Source organism: Chinchilla lanigera, unplaced genomic scaffold, assembly GCF_000276665.1.
Source record: "Chinchilla lanigera isolate Chin_1 unplaced genomic scaffold, ChiLan1.0 scaffold00032, whole genome shotgun sequence".
Classification (NCBI taxonomy): Eukaryota; Metazoa; Chordata; class Mammalia; order Rodentia; family Chinchillidae; genus Chinchilla; species Chinchilla lanigera.
The window spans coordinates 6,792,126-6,817,468 of NW_004955433.1; the positions used below are offsets into that span (position 1 = coordinate 6,792,126).

General features: G+C 51.6%; 1 protein-coding gene across 1 annotated transcript in view; it reads right to left on the reverse strand.

The window, feature by feature from the left end:
• The window catches only part of Scd5 (stearoyl-CoA desaturase 5), a 119,167-nt gene that overhangs the window by 91,510 nt on the left and 2,314 nt on the right, over positions 1 to 25,343 (reverse strand). The window lies entirely within an intron of this gene.

Sequence of the window (25,343 nt, forward strand, 5' to 3'; positions counted from 1 at the left end):
GCTGGTCCCACCAGTGTCGCCTGGGACCCCATCCGTGTACACAGGCTCCAGCCCCTTCCACAGCTCTGGGATTGGAGTCCGCATGTTAGAGAGACCCCAGCTAGGCAGGTGGTGCATGCCTATACAATCCTGGCGATGTGGCCGGCTAAGGCAGGAGGATCACAAGACCGAGGCCAGCCTCAGCAAGTTAGAGACCCAGTCTCAAAATAAAAATTAAAAGGACTGGGGACATAGCTCAGTGCAAAAGTACACCTGGGTTCAATACAAAGAAGAAAAACCCTTCTTTCAATTTAGTCTAGCATGGTGGCACATCCTTGTAATCCCAACACTCAGGAAGCTGAGGCAGAAGGATTGCCAAGAGGTCAAGGCTGGCCTGAGCTACAGAGATTTTGTCTCAAAAAAAATTAAAAAAAAAAAAAAACACAACAAAAAACCTGACCTGCCATAGTCTCTGTGCACAGTCCCATCTGAGGGGCTCGGGTCTAGGCAGCTGTGAGAGAGGTCATCTGGGAGCTCTGCCAGCCGCCTGAGCCAGCCTCGCCAACCCTGGACTCACCAGCCCTCCCTGGGAGAGCCAGCACGCTCCTCCTGACCCACCAGTGTGTCTGGGTATCAAATGTGTCTGTATGTCCCCCTCCAACCATTCCCCCACACCCCTAGTTGAGAGGAGCACATTATCCAGGTGAGAATATCTGAAAATCAGCTGAAAGTAGGTGGGGTGGCAAATGCTTATAATCACAGCCCTCTGGGAGATGGGGGCAGGAGGCTCACAAGTTGAAGTCCTGCCTGGATATCTTAGCGAGACACCGTCTCAAGATTTAAAAAGGTGGAGAGGGTGGGGATGTGGCTCCGTGCAAAGGCCCTGGGTTCAATACCCAGACCTGAAAAAGAAAATCCAGCTGGGAGGGGTGCAAGGCTCTCCTCCCCTTGCCAGAAACCCTGGGAAATGCTGACACCCAAGGCGGAGCTGAGCCTGGCAGCTTTGACAAAGGAACAGCATTGCTGCCCAGGGTGGAAGGGAGACAAAAGCTGGTTTTGAGATTCCCCACGCCCTGTAATCAGTTGAAGAAAAGCCCTCAGTGTCGAGGTATCCTTGCTCCCGAGTCCTTGCATGGGCTAACGGGCTTCCCGGTCAGCACAGACTTGCCCACCTGATAAGACCTCAGCAAGTCTCGGGGTGAGGAGTCCACTCAAAGACAAGTTCCGGAGGCCCTGAGCCTGGACGCGCACGGACACTCAGCTCCTGGCTCTGCAGGAGCAAGAAGGGCCAGAAGGAAGGAAGGGGAAGGAGATGAAGAGGTACTCAAAATAGAAGATTCAAGAAAGGCAGGGAGAAGAAATAGTAAAGGCACAAAAGTGTACAGGTAGCCTGCCATGGTGGCACACGCCTGTAATCTCAGCATTCAGGAGGCTGAGGCAGGAGGATTTCTGTGAGTTTGAGGCCTGGGCTACAAGGCCAGCCTGAACTGCATAGCAAGAACTTGTCTCTCAAAAACAGTGTGCATTTATCTCTGCCTTCCACTTTCTGGATGTAGGTGTCACAGCAAGAGGCCCACATCCTCTGAAATCGTCCAAGTGCAAGAGCTGGGAATGGGACGTAACACAGGGCCTTTCATCAGTGTCAGGGCCCCACTTCCCCGCCACGGAAGGAGCCACACAGAGCCGGGACAGGACCTCAGGGTGGGCTGAGGCCCAGGTCCCACTGGGCCTCCCCATGTCTGGATGGAGATCACGGCAGCTCCCCCTCCTTCTCAGGGACCCTCGTGTGTGGGGCCGCGCTGACATTACACCCAGTGGAACAACTTTGAAGCAGGCTGGTGGGGGCTAGCGATCTCCCAACCTGCAGCGCCCAGGGTGAGAGGCTTTATTTTTAACCCGGGGTCTGTGGGGCTGACCTGTATTTCACTCCTCACGTTAACAGGAGTGACCGGGCTCTGGGGCCAGGGTACGGAAGTGGGCGGGCGCCCCCTGAGCTCCCTGCACGGAGGGTGGGGGTGGCTGAGCTTCCAGGCTGCTGCCTCAAAACCTGTCCAACATGTGAGCAAAGAGCCACTGTTTAACTCCAAAGCTTAGCCTGGAAGGGCCATGGATGCAGGACACTTAATCATTGCAAGATGGTGCCCATCCAAGACAGGCACACAGGAGTGGAGAGGCTATGTGTTTTCTTTTTTTTTGTGTGTGTGTGTTTTCATGTCTACCTTGTAAGACCCCCCTGCCGTCTCCCGGGGCCGGGGTGCCAGGCTCACAGTCCATTCCGGCTGACGCCTGTTACTTTCCTCCCCATTTCCCTTTTGTCCCTTTGTGCATTTTTTGTAGTTTTCTATGACTTTTTGGCTCCTCAGGACCATAATTTATGAATATTTGTCTAGCAATTATCTCTGACCCCAGTATCTTGTCCCTGGTGTGAATCATTGTACAGCCTGTGTGTGCGCTACTTGACCCAGTTAATTCTGTGAATAAGGGCTTATTGGAATGGTGAGTGAAGTGTGGATCAATTAGAAAAACTGTATTTCTTATAAACACATGGTCAAAAAGTAGAGGAAGCCACATTATACAGAGATCCAGCTGGGCACCATGGCACCTGTAATCTCAGCACTCAGAAGGCCGAGGCAGGAGGATCCCTGAGAAAAAGAAAAGGCCCACAGAGACCCAAAGGCCTCCTGAAAATCATCAGACAGTGTTTTCAATGTTTATGTTTACTCTACTCCATATTTTATTTCTCCTACTCCTCCCTGAAAACCTTCCCCTCGGATTAGATCCGCCTGACCAGCCTCACGATGACAGGGGCTTCATAGACAATGTTACATTTCATTTCATGCCAGGGCTGCTGACAGCTGCCACAGCCGTGTTATTTTTTGTCAAGCCTTCACGCTGTCATCTGTCATCAGGTCAGAGGACTGGAGACTCAGAGGAATCACTGCAGATTATGGGAAATGTGCAGGCCGGCACCGGCAGCCATTTCCCTCATCAACCTGTCATCAAAATGTAAAGCAGGGCACAGGTGTAGCAAGGGGTGGGAGCCGTGGCTCTGCCACAGGAGGCTGGGGTGGGGGAGGTCAGATGCCTGGGCCGGCCCCAGCCGGGCTGCTCGCCGGCCCTGCACGCTAAGCACTGGAGTTCAGAAGCAACTCCTCCCCGTGCTGCTGAAGCCATCAGGCCGTGTTGAGGACCCAACCCTCGGTCCCCACGGGCAGGATCTGGCAGCAGGGGAGAGAGCATGGGTCACTAGATGCCCCTCGCTGCCCTCCTGGACCCGCCTGTGGCACAGCAACGAAGAGAGCAGGTGGCAGCCGAGCGTGGCGGCACGCGTCCTTAATCCCAGCTCTCTGGGCAGGAAGGTCTGGAGTGCAGCCCCAGCCTGGGTAATGTAGAGTCTCTGCAGACCCCATGTCGAGGAAAAGGAGGAGCCGGGCATGGTGACACAGCCTGTGTGCCAGCACTTGGGAGAACGAGGCAGGGCATGGCTGTGAGCTGAGGCCAGCCTGGGCTGCACAGTGAGCTCAAGACCAGCCTGCGCTACACAGCAAGACTGCCTCCAAAAGAAAAAGGAAAGGAAAAGAAGGAGGGCAGGCGATGGGGCTTCGAGCCAGGTGGGCCCTTGCTGACTACATGGCTCTGGGACGGACACTTGGCCTCTCTGTCCCCTGACTTCCCTATCTGTAAGCGCTGTCCTGAGGACAGTGAGTTAGAACACGCAGCCCTGTATATTTAGAACCACACCCGCCGCACACTAAGCCCTCAGCACTGCTGCTCAATCCCACGTGCACAGCACCCTCAGGCCCCGTCAGCTTCCGAGTCCCTTCTCCCTGGCTCTCCCTGGCCTCCTCGCCTGCAGTCCCGGCCCCTCCCCGCGAGCGCGGTGCCCCCGACCCCAGCAGAGCATCACTGCGCACACTTCCTCCCCGTGGCCAGCAGCTTCCAGCGCCGCGCCCTGCGCAGGGGCGACCCTCTCTTCCCTGTGCCTCCCGGGCCCCTTCCCTTGCTTCCACTGAGCGGCCATCGGCCCCCAAGCTGCAGCCCCAAACTCCCACGCTGTCGTTGGTGCGAGTCCTCTGGGGAAGGCCGCAAAGAACTCCGTGCGATCCTCCCTTCAGCCCCATCTCGCGCAGCTCCTGGCTCCGGGTTCCTGAAGCCCCGTGCTTCCTCCTGCCGCTGCCCGAACGCTCCCAGGCTCTCAGCCAGGACCCGTCCCCAGAGCCTCGAACGGGGCCAGGACCACAGGGTGAGTTGCTGAGTGGTAGGTCTTTCTGTTCGAATTTTACAGGTGAAAAAAGAAAACTCAGAGATGGTAATTAAATTGCACAGAGTCACATAACTGTAAGTGGCTGAGCTGGTATTCAAAACCAAGTCTTTTTTTTTTTTTTTTCCAGTACTGGAGATTAAATTCAGGGCCTCATGCATGCTAGGCAAGTGCTATACCACTGAGCTACATCCTCTGCCCCTTTTTACATTCATTGTTTAGACATGATTTCATTAAGTTGCTCAGGCTGACCTTGAACTTGCAATCCTCCTGCCTCAGCCTCCCAAGCAGGTTAAAATGACATTCATTCTAATGAGAGGCCATGGATCCACTCTGCCCAGACAACCTGCCTAACCAATTTCTGTACCAGTGACACACTCAGCCCCAGTTGAGCTGCTGTTGGTGGCAGTGATCAGAAAGCTTTCTCCGCCCCTCACACCAGGAATCTGAGTGGAAACCCCCTCTGTGCATTAGTCACTTTGTAAACCCTGCCAAACTGCCACAAACGTAGTACTGAATTTTCCTATTCTGCCTAAATGTTTCAAATCTAACATTCATCCAACGGTCATTTCTAGAGGTTCTATACTTTTAACAGGAAGAAGCGTTACACACAATGTACTCCTGAAGCATTACACACAATGTACAGGGGTGTGGTTCTAAATGTACAGGGCTGAGTGTTCTAACTCACTGTCCTCAGTGCTTACAGGTAGGGAAGTTAGGGGACAGAGTGGCCAAGTGTCCGGCCCAGAACCAAGGGCCCACCTGGCTCGAAGCCCCATCAACAGGAAGAAGGCCAGTGTGTGTAATTCCAGTACTCTAGGAGGCTGAGGCAAGAGGATTGCAAGTTCAAGGCCAGCATGGGCAACCTAGTGATTCACCAAGACCTTGTCTCAAAATAAAAAACAAAAAGGGCTGGGGAGATAGCTCAGTGTGAAGGGCCTAGGTTCCATTTCCAGTACAAGAAGAAAAGAAGGAAGAGGAAGAGGAAGAGAGGGAGGAGGGGAAGGAGCCTCAGAGGGTGTCTGGGGAAGACGGACCTGCGCACCCGCTGACTGCTTCTACAAGGGAACAGAAGCCAGTCGGGCACAGCCAAACCTCTCAGGCTCTCAGAGCTCGCAGACCCAGGACGGGTCTCAGGGACCGAGACAATGTGGTGGCGTCAGCAGTACCACCGCACCCCAGGGTTCCAGCTTCCAACTTCTGACTACATGGGGACCGCGGACTGAGGGGCATCAGCAACAGCACCTCTTTTTTTGTGGTTCTGCAGACCAGAGCTGGGTGAAGGTGGCCAAGGGCTGCTTCCAGCTTCTGGTGGTTTGGAGCCCTCTTTGCCGTCCCTCCTCTCCCAGGAGCCTGGGGCTGCTTCCTCTCGCCTCTCCATGGTATTCTCTCTGTGTCTGTGTCTACATCTCCCCTCTGAAGAACATGTCGCTTGAGTTGGGGCTGGAGCTAAGGGCCTCGTTTTCATTTGACAACTTCATAAACACCCTAGAGGGACACGTTCTCATGTCCTCGGCATTCAGACTTCAACATGTGACTTTCAGCCATGACATCCACTCCCTGGAGACCACCCCGTGCAACACCCAAGACCTGGACTGGGTGGCAGGACTGGGCGTGGGTGTGGTACGTGGGCTCTGTGAGGCCGCCGAGAAGCACAGGGGCCGTCTTTCTGGGTGGCCCTGCAAGAAGTGCCTCTCGCAGAGCCGAAATGGAAGGGCTGACAGCGTTGCCCAGTGACAGGGGTCTGGGCAGGCGCAGCGCACAACAAGCTGATGCCTGGCCCCGACGGTCACAGCACTGAAGGGGACACGATGCACGACACCATGCAATCATAGTCGCACACGGCCACTCCGACACCTTCCCCATCTGACCCAACCTTTGCGGGCTCCTGTGTGACGCTGTAACCGCACCTGACCTCCTGCCACTTGTCCCCCAGAGGCTCTCGGTGACAGGCTGGTCAGAACCCACAGCTCCTCTCCTGCGCATGCAGGGACTTTCCTTCCTTCTATTTGCATGAGTTCTTCTCCGGGATGAGGTCCCCATGGCAGGAAGGGATTTAGCCCACGTTGCTTACTCCTGGGTCCCCAGCAGCTGAGTAGTATGTGGTGAGTAGTAGGGTTCAACACAAAGCATTTGGGGGGCTGGGGATGACCCCAGGGCCTTCACACTGAGCTACATCCCTAGCTCTTTTTTTATTTTTTATTTTGTGACAGAGTCTCACTAAGTTGCTATACTTTCCAGGCTGGGCTTGAACTTGTGATCCTCCTGCCTCAGCCTCCCTCAATATACATCTTTCAATGCTGGAATGAAAGCTTTATTTCCCCCACAAGGTGGGAAGTTCCTCCAGGGCAGGGGCAAGCCATGTGCATACTTTCTCCCTAGAGTCTGCTCCGGGGCAGCAGCAGCATGTAGTGGTCCCTCCATAACTATGCCCTGCTTGGGTCAAAACCCAGAAGCCAAATACAACCGCTAATGTAACCTACTTGTCCCCCAAATAAACTCCCCAGCACTCAGCTCCAAGTCGCCTCTTAGAAGCCTCTTCCTGCGACCCTCCCAGCCCGGGGCGGGGCACCACTTTCCTGGAGCCTGCTTGTGCCCTTCAGTGCTTCTCTCCCAGCATCTGCCCGTGCTTATCTCCCACAGGCCGTGAGGACTAAATAAGAACTCCCTGGAGTTTTGCTGAGCACTCAGCTTGACACGGAGGAGGCCAGACCCCGCCTTGCCAGCGTCACTTTCCACACCATGCGCTGAGCGCTTCTTCTCCAGGACTCTGCACTCCCCCCGCCACTGTGTCCTCCCAGCCAAGTCCAGCCCCGGTCCGGCCCATCCAGGAGCCTCTCCCTGCTCACATCGTGCTGAAAGCAAGGCTGTTCCTTCCTGCTCCTGTGGCACTGCGTCTGGACTATTAACGTGGGTGGTCGGCCACTTCGCACTGCCGTTTGTCGTCACGGCCCTGGTCATCACCCCAGCTAGACCACACGCCTCCTTTTTACAACTGCCCCTTGCCCAGTGCCCTGAACACGGCACATACCTACAGCTGGAGCGTGGCTGAACAGAAGCAACTGACCCTGTGGAGGGTGAGAAGATCCGCTCCTAGCCGCTGCAGATCTATCACAGGAAATGCAGGCAAGCGAGACACACTTTGATGCACACGGCTTTCATCAGCAAGAGGAATGCCTCAGGAAGGATCCAATGCTGGGCACTCTATAAATAGTTTATCAATTGAATAGATTAGAGGTTGGCAGGAGTCCACTGGTTATTAAAACCCAGAGGCAGGAAAGGACATGTCACAGCCGCTCCAATTTAAAAACCTGCTGCCACCACTCAGGAACATCCTTACAGCTGGCGACTTCCTACGTCTCTGCTGACGGGAGAATCTTCCCAAGCCGCGGGTGCTGACCTCATCTTCTCTTCTCCCCCTGAGGTCAGGCCGATTTGTCCTATCCTGGGTGCTCTCTGGGCCTAACTGACACACAGAGCCTATCCACACATTTTAGGCCTGGACAGAGTCAACCTAAGGTTGCCATGGAGATGGCAGAGCTGTCAGGAAACCCAGCTGCCTCAAACTGCTCTGTGGACCTGCCCTGGCTTCTTTCGCAGATCCTGTAGCTCAGGGACCCAGAAGGCTCCGCAGCCTCCTTCCTCTCTCTTTCTCACCCATATTTCAAACCTCACCCAGAAACCTTACACCTACGAGCAAAACGTAGCAAATGTAACAAGCCAGCACCAGTCCCCGCACCTTGGCTCCATGGCTAGAAAGTTACCATGGTAACCACAGGCATCTGGGGAGGGTGCTTCTAGGTCAGAGTGTTAAGCTGGTTTTTCTGTGTGTCAGAAGAAGTAAGAGTTTACTTCACGTTTTGCTTTCACCGGTTCAAAAGGAAAGAAACAAGATGCTGATATTTCATTTGACAAAAGGAGCTATCTGAGAGGCATGGGTGGTTGTGGAGACAACAGAAACACACAGGATTCTGGGTGGATGGAGAGTCCCGCTCTTCCTCCGCCTCACTCTCGTGGGCCAGGGCTCACAGTCTTCAGAAGGCCAGGGAGGGCCCTGTCTGCCCCCAGGCAACTGCCCTGCACAAAGGACACCTGAGGCACAGTTCTGAGGGAGGACAGCTGTGCTACACAACGGCCCTGCCTGTGAGGAGCTGGAAAATGTCCCCAGCTCCTGGGGGAAAATGTCCCCCTGCTAAGGCCCTGGCCCTCACTACCTCAGAATGTGACATCAGAGGCAGTCTTTAAAGAGATGCCGAAGTTCAAATGTGGCCTTACATGGCCCTTACCCATCCAGCCTGACTGTTGTCCTCCTAAGAGGAGGAGCCTGAACCGACAGAGGCACCAGGGACCTGTGTGTGACAGAGGGAAGACGAGGGCGGCCATCTGCACACTGAGGAGCCAGGCCGCGGAGGACACCAGTGCTGCGGGTGCCTTGAACTTGGCCCTGAAGGCCCCAGATCTGTGAGATGGCTTCTGTTAACTCAGCCATCCACTCTGGTATTTTGTCACATCCAATATCAGAAAGCATGTCTTTCTGTGTTTTGCCTGTTCTTTTTATTCTTTCAGGAGGGTGAATCCAGGCCTGTTCCTCCATCTTGGCCAGGAGCAGAGAATTGGCTAGAATGTGTTTCCACAACTTTGTCATGTGTCTGGTTTTTCTTTTTTCCTTAACTTAACTCTTCCTCTCTTTAAAATAGTCTCTGATGCATTCTTTACTCCATTCTTTGGTAAATACTAGAACTAGGGACATGCAGCAGGAAATGCCGCTCTGAAACCCCACAGAACAAGACAATGGTAGCCCACTTTATTCCATTCAGTAGTTAGGCCCTTTCTTCACAGAGAATCTTTTTATTTTAAACAGGGTCTCACTATATAGTTTAGGCTGGTCTTGGACTCACTGTGTAGCTCAGGCTGGCCTTGAACTCTTGGCAGTCCTCTTGCCTCAGCCTCCTAAACACAGCCTCCAGAGTGCTGGGGTTACAGGTGTGTTCCACCATGCCTGGCTCTTTTCACAGAGAGTCCAGAAGCTCAATATATGAAACAGAAGAAAAAGTGCGGCAGTCTGATAGAGGCTAGAATCTTACTTTCTTCCTGACAGTCTTGAGGAGTCCCCTGAGCCCTCGTCTAGTGCCCTCAGGACCTTCCAAGTCCAACACGAAGGTCTCTGGGCTCCAGTCTGCCACCCGGGGGCCTCAGCTGGCTTAACTGTGAAGTGGGACTCCAAATATCACTACGATTCCTCCCAGCTTCAATGCCCCACCTTTAATAGGCTCCTGTGGTTAATGAACAACTAAACTGCCACTGCATCCCAGTAGACTATTAGGGAAAAATGACACTAGCCAAGCGGTGTTTTCCAGGGCCCAAAGCTATTTCGCCACTTTACAGAGGGCTGGATATATTTTATAGGTTGAAACCAAGCCAACAGAATCTTGGAGGCCTGTAAGCCTCAACTTGGGCTTCACTTTCTCACTGGGTAAAAGATGACACATGCACCCACCCATTTTTAGTAAAAGATTCCCTCTAGTAGGACATTACTTGTAAATAAGGCAAAAGTGATTATAGTGTGAATAAATGAATATGGGTATATCAGAGAATAATCTTGCTCTGAGGAAATACACATGGGAGTATTTCATGACGGAGGGATGCAGTGCTTCCAACTTTAAAGCAGTTTTGAAATATATATTCATACATATGTCTTAGAGGAGCAGGAGGGAAAGAGGCAAAACGCAACTTATTAACCTGGGTAGAGCCAGGCATGGCAGCGCACACATGCAATCCCAACACTTGGGAGGCTGAGGCAGAAGGATCACTGCAAGTTCAAAACCAGCCTGGGATACACAGTAAGTTCAAGACCAGCCTAAACTATATAGAGAGACCTTGTCTCAAAACAAAACAGAACAAAACAAAATAAAAAAGACTAACCTGAGTAAAGATAGTATCTGAGTATACAGGGATTCTTTGTTCTGTTCCTGCAACTTTTCTCTAAGTTTCAAATTATATCAAAATAGACACCTGTCACAACAAAAATTGCTCAGAAAAACACCTAACTGGACTGCATCTCTTTCCCTCCCACACACCCTTCTGTAAACTTCCTGTTACCCCAACGTAAAATACAACGCTTGGGACACTTTTCCTGTGTGACTTCTCCTCCTCCATCCCCTTCTCCTCAACAGCAGCAGTTCTCAGAGCCCTCAGTTGCAGGTCGTGGCTGGCAGCCTGGTGCCCCCGCTTGCTTGCAGAGCCTCGCTATGCCTCCCGGGCTTCAGGGCATGGGGAAGCCAGGCCCGGGTTCCCCAGGTCTCACGCATGTCAGTGACAGCAGCATGTGGACCCCTTGCCTCACCTCCTCCTCCAGTGAACCTGTGCTTTCCTCTTTCTATTTTTTCATTTTGAGGCAGGGTCTTGCTGAGTTGACAAGCTGCCAGGCTGGGCTGGAACTTGAGACCTCTCCCCCTGCCAGGCAGGCACCACCATGCCTGGCTCAGAGGGGCCAACATCTATGTGTGTCACAGGTTTCTGGAGAAAAAGACTGGATGGATGGGCGGCATTCCAGCTCCCACAGCACTGCGAGGCCTGGTGGCGGTGCTGGTGGGGTGCTTGTGTTTTTCACTCCCAATCGGGGGGCACTGGCCTGCACTCCAGGACCCAGGACTTCGCCTCCCTCTCCCACCTCTGGCAGACAATAGAGGCTTTCCCACCTGTCCCATCCTCCTGCATCTGTCCTCCTGCACAGGCCCCCAGTATCTGCAGCGGCCTTCGGGTCCCTGAAGAATCAAATCCTCCCTACACTGCAACAGGACTGTGCTGAGCAGCAGCCACCCTCCCTCTCACTCTTGCTCTCTCTGCCTCTCCTGCGTCTGCACCTCCTCCCAGGAAGGACGCTGACTTCCTCTCTCCTGGATGCGAGGACAGGATACGAGTGGTACACTCTCATTATTTCTCCAGTCCAAGTCAGCCTGGAAGTGCAAGCCCTCCTGCAAGCAAGGGGAGGAAAGGACGGGGTTTTGGCTGAGGAGCCAGTCAGCTACAACAAACACCTCTCTCTAGCCCATTTCCTCCAAGGCTTAGAAACTCCAGCCCCACCAATATTACAAAGGATAAAAATATCCAGGTGCCTGAGGCAGAGTTTTCAACCATGACAGCATCAACATTCTGGGTAACGCCGCTGCAGGAGCTGTCCCATAATGACAGGATGTATAGTGGTGTGCTGGTTTCTACTCACTAGATGATGCAGCAACTGCCCCTCCAGTCGTCACATCCCAAAACATTGCCACATTCATCTTCAAGGGGTGTAGCCACCTCTGGTTGAGAACCCCTGCCCTAAAGCCTCCACGGAAAGGCATGGAGACACATGCTCTTAGAACCCATTAAGGAGGCGCATGATGGAGCTACTAGGGTGCAGCATGGTTGACGACGAAAGAATAACCTGAGTTAGGTGTAAATGGAAACCCTGGAACACTGCACAGCCACTAAAGACCAATCCAGGTTCCACATCAGTGAGCATAAAAAGATGTCTATGAGGTACCAACAAAGTGAAAAGTCAGGGTTATAATACAATTGCAGAGAATGCCAGGCTTGGTGATGCATGCCTGTGCATCAGGAGGCTGAGGCAGGAGGATCACTGTGAGTTCGAGGCAGCCTGGGCTACGTAGTGAGTTCAAGGCCAGCCTGAAATGCATAGTGAAACCCTGTCTAAAAAAATTTTTTTGCAGAGAGTATATACTATGGTTTGGCATTAAAAAAATTCTGGAAGGCTACAGTCCAGAATGGTAATAAACGATAATTAGCTCTAAATGGGGACAGACAAGTACATTTCTTTTGCTTGCTTGTGTCTGCTAGGCTGCTGACAATGAACACGTATTACTTATTTTATAAGATGTAAAAACCGTTCAACAAGAAAGACAGCAGCCTGGATTTCAGGCACTTGCTCCACTGTGCAGATCCCACAAACTATTTCTCTCAGGAGCAAGGGCCCCTCTGCTTCACCCTTGGCTTCTCCCAGATGTAAGACTCTCCTCGCTGAGGAAAACAGTTCAATAGATCCGGTCTTTCTGTTCTGATCCGCTCTCCCCTTTCCCATTTCTCCAGCTACTCGACCTTCCCAGTGAAGGAGGCTCATATCTACTGTGAGGCAGGGCTAATCTGCCACTGAACTCCCAGCCGATGTTTGCAGGTGGCCAGAACAGGAAAGCCCTAAACCTCGGACCCTAGCCGCCCTGGCTCTGCCCGCTGCCCTGGGCTCACCAAGGCTCTGCTCGGCCTCCTCCCCTCCAGCCTAGGCCAGGGTGCAGGCTCTGCCTCCCTCCTCCCTCCCCCCGTGAGTTGCAGCCTCTCTGCTCCTCAGCAGCCCTGGCTCAGCCAGAGCCGAGTGGGCAGAAGCAAGTGCACAGAGCCACAGCGAGCAGGCCGCAGGGCAAGGGGTGGCAGCGCTGGTGAGGACGCACTCGGGGACGGCCCGATTAACGGGACTGCAGTTGTCCTCTGCACCTCCACCACCACCACCACCACCACGGCGGGTTCTGAGCAGATGGTAATGGGGAAGCTCAAGTCCCCGGCTCACTCCTGGCTCGGGGTCCTGCCTGGGAAAGTGTCTCCAGGGCACAGGCAGGGTATAGCCTGGCTGGCCCCACACGCCAGGCAGTACCGGCCCCTCCCAGCACATCTTACTCATAAGCCTTGTGCTGCCCCTTTGGGGTCAGAAAGGTGACCTCCATGGCACAGATGAAGAATGAGATGGGCAGACAGCTTGTCTGAAGTCACAGGCAGGGAAAGAGGGCTCTGAGAGGCTCAAATGTCCCTTCCTCGCCCCATCCTTCCCACCCTAGAAAATAGCTCTCCAGCCCCAGAATGGAACAAAGCTCCTTTCAATAGAAACAAATACCCAGGGCAACCAAGGACATTTCTGTGATAAGAATGTGAGTCCTAGGCTGGGCATGGTGGTGCAAGCCTGTAATCCCAGCATTCCCAGTACTCGGGAGGCTGAGGCAGGAGGATCACTTCGAGTTCAAGGCCAGCCTAGGCTACCTAGTGAGTTCAGGACCAGCCTGGACTACATGGTGTGATCCTGTCTCTAAAAGACAAAAAAAAAAAAGACCAGGGATATAGCTCAGTGGCACAGTGCCTGTCTGGCAAGTGCAAGGTCATGAGTTTGATTCCTGGTACAAAAGGAAGAAAAGAAAGAAAGAAAAGGAGAAAGAAAGAAAGAAAGAAAGAAAGAAAGAAAGAAAGAAAGAAAGAAAGAAAGAAAGAAAGAAAGAAAGAAAGAAAGAAAGAAAGAAAGAAAGAAAGAAAGAAAGAAAGAAAGAGAGAGTCCTTGAGCCAGGACCTGTGGTTTTGTCAGTTTTTTGGTAGAGACCTTGGTCATCCTTCATGTGATCAGAGAGTGACAAAGACAGGGCACCATGTTTGTGACCGATGCAATAACACAGGACCCTGTGCTTATAAGAGGCCAAGCTTAGTTAAATATGCAGCTCTTATCATTGTGAAATTCTTTTTTTGTTTTTTGGTGGGGTTTTTTGTAGTACTGGGGATTAAACCCAGGTCCTTCCCAATGAGCTATACCCCAGACCCTTCTTTGTTCTTTATTTTGAGATACAGTCCTGCTAAACTGCCCAGGGTAGGTTTGAACTTATGATCCTCCTGCCTCAGTGCCCCAGAGTGCTGGGATTATAGGTGTGTGCCACCATACCCAGCTCCACTGCGAAACTTGTAATTTGTTGAACCCGGGTGCCGTGTTTCCATTATCCGGCCCTGCTGGGAGTTTCTTGGCCACCTTCTCTCAGCATAGGGCACTCCCAACCTCAGGGCTTCCAGTGGACCCAGAGCCCCATACAGCCCAGGAGGGGATAAACAGCTGTGTCTGAAACTGTGACAGAACAAACCAAAGCCCCAAATCCAAGCCCTTACTCAGTGAAGTCTCCACTAAGACAAAGGCCACCCCGGTCCATCTGAAAAACATGCTTCCCTTCTGAGATTCCCATTCTTCCTCACACCCTAACCCCAGGGCCTCACGGTCATTTTCAGGAGACTTGGGAGAGGAACATCGCAGGTTCTTTTCCCTGTGCAAGTTCCCACGTAGGTCTGCCCACTTCCTGTTGCTGACCTCACCGTTAGATGTCTGCTTTTCCGTCCCTGTCCTCTCCTCCCCTGCTCACACACACAGTCCTAGGGGGTGTGCTGAGGGCTAACTTTTAGCCACGTTAGTTGTCACTGGGACACAATACCCAACACGCACGGCCTAAGGGAGGAGAGGTTTACTTTTGGCTCAGTTTCAGTCCAGAGTCAGCCAGGTCCGAGGCAGGGGGCACAGCACAGGGGCTGGCTGAGGAGAGCTGCTCAGGGCATGGTGGACTGAAGCAGAGCAAACAGAGCAAAGGGAGGAGCCGGGGGAGATAAATGTGCCTGGTAACTGACATCCTCCAACCAGACCCAGCCTCTCAACAGCAATAGTTAAACATCCCCATAGTCTAATCACCTCTCCAAAGCCCCACCAAGGATCGCGTGAGGCTTTGGGTATCAGAAACAAACCATAACCAGGGAGGGGCTGGGGATTTAGCTCAGCAGCACAGCGCCTGCCTAGCAAGCACAAGGTCATGAGTTCGATTCCTGGTACCAGAAGAAAAACAAAAACCAAAACAAACAAACAAACAAACAAAAACCATAACCAGAGAGGATGGAATTCTGTATTCTCGGCAGGCCAAGAAACTTTCCTCAGCCCCACCCTGAAGAAAGCACTTATAGGAGCGCTTCCAGACTTCATGCCACTCAGGCAATTTTTGCGAACATATTTACCCCAGGGAGCTGGCTCAAAGTGGGTGCTCAATGACATCACCAGATGTCCCTTGGAAGCTCCCTAGGATGCCTGCATCCCCAGGGGGGCTATTCCTGGCCAGTGCGACCTAACCTGTGGGCTGGCTTGGCCGTCCCCTTAGGAGGGGAGGAAAAGTCGCAGATCTTGCAACTGTGATGTCCTCAACCCAGGGACAAGTTCTCCCCATCAAAGGGTCACACATAACAGAGCATTTCTGTTTATGTAGTACCCGTAATAAGTAAAGGATCTAATGCAGATTTGTTTTCTTTAGTGTCTGGGTGTGCTACGCAGAATAATGGCCTCCCAGAAATGTCCCCGTCCTAGTTCCTGGAGTCTGTGGCCAAAGGGAGTGATGGCTGCACGGGACAAAGGCTGTGCACCGACTGACCTTAGCCTAGGGACAGCACCCTCCCGTATGTGGGCGAAGGAATCAAAGGGGTTTGGAGTGACACTGTACGAGGAGGACTCGATCTGCCGCTGCTGGCCTTGCTGACAGAGGACGGGCCGTGGCCAAGGACAGCAGGTGGTCTCTGTACGCTGCAAAAGGCAAGAAAACAGAGTTGCACAAGGGCCTCCCAAAAGGAACACAGCCCCATCGACACTGATTTAGCCCAGGGAGGCCAATGTCAGGCTTCTAACCTGCAGACCTGTAAAAAGATAATTCACGGTGCTGTGATTGCTCTCGTGGTGACAGTCTGCTACAGCAGCAACTGAAAATGAATTGTAGGTTCCTCAGGAGTCTTTAACAAGCAGAGCCAAGCAGAGGCAGGAAGGCAGGAAGGATGCTCTGAGCGTCCTGCATTGCCCCTGCCAGTGGAGGTCCCTCACTTGGAGTCTGGGTAGACCTGCTGAGACCAAAAGCTCCTATCCCACATCCTATGGAGCTTGGATTATCCTGTCAACTAAATAAGGCACAAAGGGCTGGGATGTAGCTCAGTGATGGGTTCTATGCTTACCATATGTGAGGCCCTGGGCTCCATTCTCAGCTCCAAAAAGTCATGGAAATAATTATATTGACTATAGATTTCCAAGAGATAATGGAGGGTGTACATAAGTGAATACTCAGCCTCTATTCATCCTCTTGGGAAATGCTGGCATGATTAACATGGCTTCTTCCAGACCAGCAGCACTTAATCCTTTTAAAGCCACAGGCTCAGCTCAGAATCTGAGGGAAAGAAACTGCCAACAGGCACAAAACCTTGTACCTTGTTGCAGGGGGCTTGGGAAACCCCAGAAGCAGAACCTCAGCTCAAAAGCCGTGGGTCAGCAGCAGAAGGGAAGCTGAGGTCTTTGTAAAGCCCAAGTTCTTAAGGTCACTTCCGGACGGCTCCTTACTTCCTGCCTACACATAAGGCTCCCCTGGCCCTGACCTGTAAATTCCAGAATTATCTGCAGGGCATCTTCTCTTGCTACTGGGAATAAGATGTGAGAATGATGAACTGCAAAAAGGAGCAGTGAAGGCTGAGGCAGGAGGATCGTTGTGAATTCGAGACCAGCCTGGGCTACAGAGTGAACTCAAGGCCAGCCTGAACTGCATAGTGAGACCCTGTCTCAAAAAAAAAAAAAAAAAAAGGGAGCAGTGAGAAATGACTCTGGAGGCCAATTTTCTGGCATGGCAACAGCAGATCTTATAGGTAGAAAGGCACAAAGTTAGTCAGGCATGGTGATGCACACCTGTCATCCAGCTCCCAGGAGGCTGAGGCAAGAGGACTTACCTAGAGTTTGAGGCCAGCCTAGATACATAGTGAGTTCAAGAACAGCCTGAACTACCTAATGAGACAGACTGTCTTGGTTACTTTTCTGTCATTGCTGAGACAAAATACCCAACAACTGAAATTAAGGAAGGAAAGGTTTATTTAGCTCACAGTTTGTGGAGGTTTCAGTCCATACTCCTCTGGTTCCAAGGCAGAGTGGCACATGACAGAGGGCAAACATTCATGGAGGCAAAAGATAGCAAAGCAACAAGAGCAAAAGCGGGGAGAACAAGCTTCTTGTCCTCCCTTATATTATGAACAGGTCACCCCCACCCAAGGGGCGTGTAGCAGTCACATAATCTCCACGTGTCCTCCTCTTCCACAGGCTCAGGATGTATACAAAGTAGGCACCCCGGCTCCCTGCTGAGTCATTTACCCAAACCTCTAGATTTCCCAAGTTGACACAACGTATCAACCGTAACACAGACCCGGCCTCAAAAAATAAACCCTACAGCCCCCATGGAGCATGGGGAGAGACAGATACCTAGATCCCTATTACTGTCCCCAAGAGGGTGGTGGTGGAGAGGTGTGCAGTTACACCTACTTGGAGTGCCTTCTCCCTGCTGCTAATGCCTGGGGGACTTCCACTGACCTTTTCAAAGGTATCTCAGTGTCACCCCCATACACACAGGTGACCCAAACCATGCTCCTCCTCCAGCCGTCCCTGCACTGTACGCCTACTCCTGTCCTGGCACCATCACGATAAGTTATGACTGGCCTAGCATTTCCCCTTCTAGATCCAGGGCTTCTTAGCATGGGGATGACAGCCTGCTCACCTGTGTATTCTCAGCCCTGGCCCACACTCGGCCGTGTCCATGATGGTATGAGGAAGGAATCTAATTCAACATCTAAACCTCTGCCTGCCTGTCTCCATGAAGGCAGAGCGGAGGACTCCCGTAGGAATACAAAGCCTGAGAACCAATGAAAACACCAAGATGTATATTCGGTGAGGAATACAGTGCCTCGGAAGCCTTTTGCACCTTTAAATACCTTATCTTTTTCATAAACACAATTAAAATCCATTAGTAAGGGCTCTCCAACCCACAGACTGAAGACACACCTGGTTGCCCCAGGAGGCCAGCCTGGCCCTCTGCCTTTCAGGGACAGCATGACACAGGGCTGGCCGTGTGCGGAAGGCCCTCCATCACCTCCCACTCTCATCTCTGAATGGGCAAGATCCCACCAGGTTCCCCTGAGGAAGACTGAATGCACCTCAAGATTTTAAAAGCACCCAGAATGGCTTGAAAACCACTTGGTAAAAAGAAAAACAAAAACACTTGGAAAGTGCGTCTCCTTTCCAGAGCGGGCGAGGGAGGCATCAACGGCAGAAGGAACTGGAATAGTCACTGGGATCGTGCCAGGGCTTGAATGGGTCCCCTAGTTCTTGTCCTGGGAACCCGGAACCTCATCCCCAATCAGGATGTCAAGGTGGACCTTTGAGCCTGCAGCCCCACTAAACCGCAGCTCCTGGTTTGACCTCAGAGTCACAGTGTGGGGTCCGGGCAGAGCCGTGAACCTGCACCCCTCGCAAGCCACTCCCACGGCTCCATGCCCACAGCCCCGTGCCAGCTCGTTACTGCTCCTCAGTTTCTCACTTTGAATGCAGCCTTCCAGAGCTGTCTCCCCGGGGACTGGGAAGTTGGTAAGTTTTTCCCTTGGACAATGAGCCAGAATCACCTCAGTGAATATGCAATGCTTAGGTATTTACCTAAGTCTAGAATGCTTGTCTAGAATTTGCTTCAGTCTAATCCAAAAGAAAATAATAGCTATAAAGGACATTACTAGGCTACTTGATGACATTTCACTAGCCACTGAACTAACTAGGTCATATCAAGGTCAAATTCCCTCATTTGGATAAATGTGCTATGGTTATCTTTTTGTCCTTAGGAAATCTGCACTACAGTATAAAGCGTGACTAGATATTGTATATGGTGAACGTTTAAATTTTAAAAAGTGTGCTATGTTTCCATTAATGCCCTTCAAAATCCTCCCCCTCACTTTGAACACACATCCTATTGTTCTTGCCCTTTTCTGAAGCAGTTCTGGAAGTCCTGTTTTGTGTCTTTGCTAAGCATGATCAAAACTAGGGTGAATGCTGTTGCTGAGTGCCACCCAGCGGAGAGGCAGGCTGTCAAACGTTACGGTGTGTCCTCACCCTCCTTATTCACCAGGTCTGGCACCGTGTGACTTCACTGAGGTGACCAGGACAGGGCAACTAACAACATTAAAGAACTTCAGAAGAGCTTCAGAGAGTGGCAAGAACAATGCGGTCAGAGAGTCAAATGAGGGAAGAGTATTTTGAGAATGATTTAGGGTATGAATCTTTTTTTTCTGTCTTTTTGAGACAGGGTTTCACTATGCAGTTCAAGCTGGCCTTAAGCTCACTTTGCAGCCCAGGCTGGTCTCGAACTTGCAATGATCCTTCTGCCTCAGCCCCTCAGGTGCTGGGATTATGGCACGAATTTAAAAATTTAAATTCACTGTATTTTTCCAGTGCACTTTGTATTTAGATAAAAAGGCAGTGTCTCACACTTACTTCCAACTGGTTCAAGCAAAGCAATATAGATGCACTAAAGTCTATACAGAGAGAAAGGAAAAAGGATAAAGCTAATTGGGCAAAGTGTAAATGGATGGAAACAGGTTGACAGTAGGTGGGAGTTCCCTGTATGATTCTCACAGCTGTTCTAGTCCCAGATTATGTAGCAAGGAAGAAAAGGTCAAAGAAAAAACATCCCCAAGTGAATGGGGATGTGGAGGGTTTCAGACTCTATTCTCTTTACTTTTGTGCATGTTTGAAATTTTCTATCATTAAAAAAAAATCACCTGTACCAAGCCTTAGGGACGGTTTGCCGGACACTGAGCCTGGGCCTGGACGCCATTTACAACTTACAAGGACATGACTTGTGTCCGACGGCCACCTGAAGTTGCCCTCATCCCCTCCTGTCCCCCAACTACCAGCACCACAAGGAAATAACTTTCCAATTTTATTTTTACATGTTATTTTACATGTTATTTTTTTCTGATGACAAAATTAGTATCAACTCATTCAGAGGAGGAGATCTTATCCAAAGGTACTTATAAATGAGTAGAAATTCACCCTTTAGACACACATTGCTTCTATCACAAAAGGAGTTCCTCTTGGGTCAAATGTGGCACCTAAAGCTCTCGAATTACGATCAGGGCTGATACCTTTCCTTACGTGATGTGGGATATGGATTTATGTTGGGATGATTGGCACATACACACGCGCACACACACGCACACCCAATTTTCACTGGATTAGAACTGTGAAAGGAGAAGAAGCTGAAGATGATATGGATTCTATAACATAGAGGATGCACATGCAGAGGTGATATTTAAAATATCCTGACAACTCCTGGGACACCAACCAAGGCAGCTGGGCCAGGCTTTAACCCTTTAGTTGGAGATGGCGTGGACCAGGAAGATAGTATCTGCTTGCTATTTCAGTATTTTAACCACTGGACAGATATACCGGGGCTCCCTGACTGAACACAAGCCCTGTGCTAGGGGGACTACTGTAATAACTGCTTATTTCAACCCTCATGGGAGCACTGCCAGGCTAGGTCAAGTTGGCTTTGCAGGCAGAGGCTGTGACTCGCCTCCCCGCAGCTCCGGACCATTATGTACCACCTGACATCTGCCCCTTTGGCATAAGGACTACCAAGGAAATTGAGAAGAAGCAGATGCAGAAAAACTCTCCACCCTCCCCTTATCTGCCTTTCCATGGGGAAAAACAAAAGTCGGTCATGAAAATAAAGTGAGAGCCTGATGTGCTGGCAGACACCACAGGAATCTATATAACAAGCCTTACTAACTCTGGGGCTGGCAGGCTGCAGTGTCACAGGAAGGGCCAAGCCAGGATGAGGATGCGCAGAGGGGAGCTTGCACTCTGTAGGTGCTGTGCTGTTGCACTCATTAAAGTTGCCCTGCTGGCTGTATTCTCTGGAGACCCAGAGGCAACAGAGCAGGAGGGATTCACCCAGGGCTACACCTGAAAGGTCCGGCCTTTGAACCCAGACCCTCTATCTTCAGTGCCCATACCCTTGTTTTTGTTTCCCTTGTTTCTAGATAAGAGACTCAAGGACTAGGGGCTGAACCAAGAGCCTCTGCATTCAGCTACATCCCCAGCCCCTTTTTGATTTTTATTTTGAGACAGGGTCTTGCTAAGGTGCTACGCTGTCCCAGGATGGGTTCAAACTCGCCATCCTCCTGCCTCAGTCTCCCAGGGTGCTGGGATTGCAGATGTGCACCACCATGCCTGGCTCAAAACAGAGGGACAGGTAGACTGCATGGCAGAGGATGCAGAATGTCAAAGCAAATGCTCGGTGGGGAAAATGCCGCCCACTTTCTTTTGTTTTTAAATAACCCATCACAGCAGTGTCACCCTTTTGAAAATCTATCAGCAGCTTCTCCCAGTGCCTGTGATCATTTCATGCAATACATGAAACTAAGATACTCAAGGACCACCCCACCCTGGGCAGTCATAGCAGTAGACGGTGCTGACTGCCTACTCCATGGCAAGCTGTTTAACGCATGCTTCCTGTCAGCTCAGAGGAACCGAGGCTCACAAACTACAAAGTCTGAAGCCAAACTAATCCACCATGCCAGGTTTGCAGCCCTGGTTTCTACTCTGCAGCGCAATTACTCATTTCACAATTGCAGTGCAGTCTGCAGTGACCTTGACCGGTTTTAGAAAAAAACAATAATGTTAACCTCCATCTATATTTATACTTGTTGAGAGTGTTCCGCCAGGAGAAAAGCTCACCCGTATTTGCCTGGGCTTTGCTGCAGTCTTGCCTGGGTGACGTTCACGGTTTGCCCATTTATTAAAAATGCAGAAGTTGCAACAATCTGGGAATCATAGGGCTTAAAAGGGAACGGCACCATTTTTTTAGTAGTTTAACTGAGCACTGAAGGTTTTTTTCAATGATGACTCAAAGGGATAAGAGAGAGAAAAACAAGTCAAAAACTGAGATCCTAAGAGATTCCGAGAAATAATTTGGCTGTCTCTACACCAGTGCACAGGGAAAGAAGGGAGGGAGGGAAGGAAAGGAAGGGAACCCTAAACACCAGATAAGTTGTTGGTTGAACAAAAAGATTCTTAGCTACGAAACAGTGATCTTCTGGAGGAAAACAGGGGAAAATAATGAAAGAGAAGGGGATGGGGGTAGAAGGATGCACAATGTACAGAGAGATTTGTATTTCTCTCTTTCTTCCTCAGGGAAAAAGTCTTTATTTCCAGAGCCAAAGCAACCTTTTCCATGCATGCAACAATGAAGCCAAGTCCTGTGTCAGTTTACTGTGCTCCTGGAAGGCCTTTCATCCTTCTGCTCTAGAAAAAAACCCAGTATTAGGACCAACAATGACAACTGCATTATTTAACACTAACCAAGGGCCAGCTCTGCGCTGTGACCTATAGAGATGATTTATTTAATTCTCACAACATGAGGAGCGAGTAGTATTGATACACCCATTTGACAGGTGAGCAAACCTGGGAGCAGTGATATTAATTTGTCCAAGGCCACACAGCTGCCAAGCATGCAGGGATTCCCCTTCTTATTTACCTTGCTCACCCTAGAAAACCTGGAGGCAAATAGAAGCTAATGGCCATGCTTTCCTGGGCTCTTCAATAACCTGAATGACTTGATGGAAAAGAAATGTAGCCCAACAGTGACGTCAAGACCATCTCAAGCAGTGGATGGAGGCTCTGCAGTGCCCGACAGCTGATGGCTCATCTCTGGGCGATTATCAGAATGTGACTGCGGGACCAGGGCCCTCCACACCCCAGCTGCTATGGACTTTACTCCCCGCTACACTCTGCTCATCTCTGCCACTTCCCAGTGACGGTGCCACAGGATGCCACCTGCTCCGTATGGTCCAGATGCTCCAGTACCACAGGGTACCAGAAAATCCCATGCCTGCTTCACAATGGTCACATGTGTCCCAGGGCAGAAACACGGCTGATCCACTCAAGGGAGAAGGTTAAATGACTGCTTCCCAAGCCTGGTATTCTCACTGAGGTTGTCCTTTGAGGGAAAGCAAAAATTATGTCACTGTGGGACACATGTAGGGGACTCTGTTGACATTTAGGGATAAATCAGAAAAGTCCTTGACACTTCCGGGAGTCAAGAGCCAGATGCCTGGAAATGATCAGGGAAGAGATGCATGAGGACTTCTACCTACCCCAGGTCTTCCACCTGAAATTCTGACTACCACACCTCACCCAGCTTGACAGTCAGGGCACTATTGATCTGTCCCTTTGGCCAGGAGCCCCACCTTCAGGCGGAGATTCTCCTTCCAGGCTGGAGTTTACTTTCTGTCCCTGAGAGTCACAAGTCATGCCTGTGGGCGCTAAGAACATTCTCTTCTGCCAGATGTCCACTCCCAACCTGGGAGGGTCAGAAGGAAAAAGAACTTTCTTGGGCTCCAGGGAGAACCATGAAAAGCTGGGGCAGGCAGCAGCTTGATGTACTTGATGGAACTCCCATGGATGACATTTTCCAGCCCACAAATCACTCCAGGCATTGTGCACCCCTAAGGAAGGCATCCCTTGAGGGGTATGTGGCAAGGTTAACACCTCTTCATTTCCAGGGCAATCCCACCAGGGATAAAAGAAGGCGAATGATGGGTGGACTGTGCCTATTTCCTTAGCAACTGCAGGTCCCTAAATAGATGAGCAGTCTGCGAGTGGGAGAACTCACCCTTAAGGCCAGAGAGAACCAGCCCAGGACATGGCCGGAAGGGCCACCACAGTGGGGAGATCTGTGGGTCAAAGCATCAGGGCTTTCACTGAAAAGAACTCTGGGTCAACAGTCCCCCAGTTCCTGCTGGTTGCCTAAATAAGGCCGAGCCATTGTCACAAAGGATCTTAGCTGGAATTTGTCCCTTGTTACTTCCCTCCAAAGATATCCATCTGATACCCATAGCTTGGGATATTTCTAAGTCACGGTTTTAGAACTTGAAACTACAACATCCTTGGTCTACTCTTTCCCCTTTTCTTTCAGAGAAGCACTGAAGACAGGGAGGAATGGATTTAGAGAACTGAGGTGATGAAGCTTGGTGAAGGCAGTGGCCCATACAGGGGTGTGGGGTGGGGTTTGGCGACATCACCCACTCAGGGGAAACCAGATCCCCTCAATGTGCTGGCTTCTGTGAGGTGACTAAAGGATCTGGGACCACGGGACACGTCCTCTAGCTAAGGTCTCCCAAAATAAAGATTCTGTTTTCTCCACCAAGAAGCCTGGGAAAGGCGAGAGCCGTGATTGCACACCTGGGAGGGGACCTCATCCTGGTGGCTCTTGGCCCAATGCCAGAGTCCCAGGGCTCAGTGATCTCAGGCTCCACTCCCTGCGAGCCCTGTGGGGCTCCCAGCACGTAAGACCTTAAGTGCTGCAGCTATTAAAGGCCAGTCCCTCGGGCTCCGAAGTCCCCTGCACAGCCCTGCCCCAGCAGGCTCTGGGCAGCCCGGCCTCGCTGGCAGAGTGGGGGTGTGTCCATTAGATAATGGCTGAATACCACAATGTTGTGCTGAAAAACCGCGTATCAGTGGCAATGTGAAAAACACACCAAATGAGAAAGCGCCCTGAAAGCAGACTGCAGCAGGGGCCTAGAGGTCTGGGGGGCTTTTAAAGGCTCTAAGAGTCCGACAGAGCCGACCTCTTAACATCCCTCAACAACGTTCCTCTGAGCCAGAGAGGCACCCCACCCCGGATGGGGGTTCTTCCAGAAGCAGACTCGGGGCTCTGAGGGAGGGGTTGGAACCCAGCAGTCCTGTTGTCTACAGAGGCATCTGCGCCTGGAGCTCTGCCAGGAAGCTGTCTTGCAGAAAGAGGTCTTTTTACCGTCCTCCTGCCTCGTCCCCTCTGGAAACAAAAGCAGGTTGTTTTTCCTGCCCTGGTTCCCCGGGGCCGTCGGAACTGGAGCTGGAAAGGCTTCTTGGACTCCTCTTCAAATGCTCAGCCCGACGTATCTATGTCTGTGCCTCCTGCTTGGCCACTGCCACTGCAGTGACAGAAGCCAAACCAGTTCTAGGTGTGGAAGGGCTGCGAGGTGGCTCAGAGATGCACCCAGGGGTCTTGCTGGAGGGACAAGGCGGCTCTCGGAATCCCTCCCCTGCATGTGGGGGTGCAAGGAGGGAGGGTGGCAAGACAGCTACAGGTGCACTCAGAGCCGCACCCCACAGGGAGAAGGGCCCAGAGAGACCTCCGACAGCCACGTCGGGCTTGGCGGTGGAGCAAGGCGCTGTAGTCACAACCAAGAAACTTCTGGGGCCCGGTGGAGCAAGGGGGCATCCCATCCCTGCCTCTCACGCCCACCTCCTCCGGCGCCAAACTCCCTGTACTGTCCCTAGCTCAGCCCAGGCCCGTGGCCACCCAGAAGACCGAGGCACGGAAAGCGGTCGACCGAACCTGGGGACCCGCAGGGGCTGCACCCGCACCCCGCTGTCCCCCTTGCGCCCTCAAACGTGTTCATCACTCAGAAGTTAACAGCACCCGACAGACAGCCCCGCCCGGCCCGG